At 41.6% G+C, this 2,630-nt stretch overlaps 1 protein-coding gene across 1 annotated transcript in view; it reads left to right on the forward strand.

Moving 5' to 3' along the window:
- GRM7 (glutamate receptor, metabotropic 7) overlaps positions 1-2,630 on the forward strand; it is a 1,039,395-nt gene that overhangs the window by 728,095 nt on the left and 308,670 nt on the right. The gene's annotated exons all lie outside the window — the stretch shown is intronic.

Raw genomic sequence — 2,630 nt, forward strand, 5'->3', positions numbered from 1 at the left:
ACCACTTCCACATGGCAAGCTGTGTCCTACTGAATGGAAGTAAATGCAATTACCATCATTGTATCCCTTACTCTTCCAGTTATTGGATATAAGTACATGAGTGGTCATGTGTTTATTTTTCTTTCTTGTCCTTCCTTTTTCCAAATCCAACACTGTGTCGATCTTGCTTTGGTAGTATTCCCAAAATACTATTTAACAAATCTTGACATTTAAAAATACCTCAGTCTGGAAGTGGAGAATCAGAAGAAAAGGCAAGCTGAGAATGGCTAGACTAGAGGAAAAGGAGAGGAGAGGCAGAGAAGTGACGGATTCCATTGCATTAATGAAAGACTTCAAACTGCGGTGAGGAAAGAAGGGATGGGAGAGGGAGGCATTAATAGGCTTAAGGACTCCGATGCTATAAGGGAAAACTGCCTCAGTAACCAGATTTTGAAACATGAAAAGAATGGGCACAGAAGAGCAACCAGAGGAGACCAGCTGAGTGGTCTTGTGCTACGAATAGGCAACAGGGAGCCAAGGAATGTTTCGCTGTGAGGACAGAAGACGGCCCCCTTCACAGATCTCTTTCTGTGCCTGGGATCTGCTAAGGAATAAGAAGGTCTTAGCATCTCTCCTCCTAAGATGTGAGCCAAATTAAAATGCAAACATTTTTTCTTCTGGGACCTACAGCCTCTTTAGCCATAATGAGCTACATTTGTTATATATTAGTCACAAGTAGACCAACATTGAATCAATCATTTGACACGTTTTAAACAAAAGGAATGAAATCCACACTATTTGGAAAGAGGAAGTTCCTTGGGTAAGGGTATAAAAGTAAAACGTCATGAGAGGAAGAATAACTGCTGGAAAAAATACTCATTAAGAGACATGAGACACACTGTGCATATCTCATAATTGTACTTGGTGTTAGATGTGCATGCACTTCCATAGAGAACAACCTGAACCACTATGTAATCTTTATTCCTGTGAATTATCCATATTCACTTGAAGTCTCCTTCAAGCAAGGGATGCTATCACATTCTTTAGTATTTTAAGAACATCCCAACTTTCCTTAATATCCAATTCCAGGGTCTCCCAACTCTGAGAGCTAGACAGTTTTCCTCGCTTCCCTAGCAGTGGCCTAATTTTCATTGATACAGACCAATCCTTGGCAGTGAGACTTCCTGCTCACAGGTTGTCTTGGCTGCCATCCCTCAGGCGGACACATAGATGAGCATGTGTGTGGTGGTCCACACTCTCACAGACAACACAAACTCCATTTCACAGGTAGTGAGGCCATTCATACTACTTCGTAACAGAGCTGTGTTTTCTCGTAGAGACAGTGCTAGCTGTACACACAGTAAAGTAATCTCTACGAGACAGTTCACCACAGAGAACTTGTCCTTCAGAGGCAGAAAGCTCAGACGTGATTTTGTTCAGGTTGTGTTTATATTCACCCACCCACAGCCCACAAGCCAAGTGTGTTCACCCTTGAGACTTGCCAGTATACCATGGATACAAAGACACGTTTAGAGTATGATCTTTGGGAATGATATGTTTCTGTGGAGAAATTAAGGACAAGGAAAGAAGGAAAATTGCACAAATGAGCTGATAGCTCTTAAAAAAGAGATGGACGCCATCTTGGAGTCAGGAAGATCACTACACCAAAGCGGTTAAGACACCATAGGTTTGGGAATCAAAGAGGCCTGAGTCTGTGTTCTAGGGATACCCATGACCACACTTGTGAGAGCTTGGACAACATAACTTAATCTTTCAGAGCCATTCCTTATTTTTGAAATGAGAATAGTAAAACTTCCCACTCAAAATTGTTGTGGATATTAAATGAGATAATCCAAGGACAGGATCTGAAGTGGTCCTGGCACATAGTAATAGCTCAGTCATGGCAATGGTCTTCTGCTCTTCTGGGCTGAATGCAGCAGCCTGTGAGGAATTCATGAAGATTCTATTGTCTGTGTCACTCCTGAGGGAGATAAGGACGTATATCAAACATAATAAAGCACATAAGTATAGACAGGAGCTTTCCATTGGGGTGCACATTATAGAGTGATGTATTGAGGTGTCAAAAAGTTTGCAGACAGGCATCATATAACATTATGGTATACGTGAAATATGAAGCTCAAGCCTTTCTAGCGCTATCACGCGGAGTGCGTATCTAAGTGTCATTGGGACCAGGACATGCTAGACACCTCACGCACCAAATGTTCATTTTCTCCTGATGAGCTATGCCCTTATGTAGTTAGTAGCATCCCAATGTCTTAGCTCCCAAATGCATTCTTTAAATTCACAGGGAGGTTCTCAGAATCTGAATGTGTTTGCCTATGGCCAGGCAATACCTCGTGGCTTACCTGTCGCATCTTACGGCTTACACAGAACATTTGTCTAACTAACATTACTGTTCTGCCAAATGCCACTTGGTGAATACTGATTCATCAGAGTTACCTCCTCACTGAAAAAAAGGAACTCAGCATTTAGAAATCCATCATCCTATGAAGGGACAATTTGACTTGCTGAGATTTGTTTTCCTTTTGAGATGACAGAGGATGAATAAATAGGTGACTTTTTTTGGTAACAACCCTCTGTATCCCATTGCTAGAGCTCTCAAGTCACACAATAAGCATATTCAGTTTCGA

The sequence above is a fragment of the Propithecus coquereli genome, unplaced genomic scaffold (genome assembly GCF_000956105.1).
Source record: "Propithecus coquereli isolate 6110/MARCELLA unplaced genomic scaffold, Pcoq_1.0 Scaffold60, whole genome shotgun sequence".
Taxonomy (NCBI): domain Eukaryota; kingdom Metazoa; phylum Chordata; class Mammalia; order Primates; family Indriidae; genus Propithecus; species Propithecus coquereli.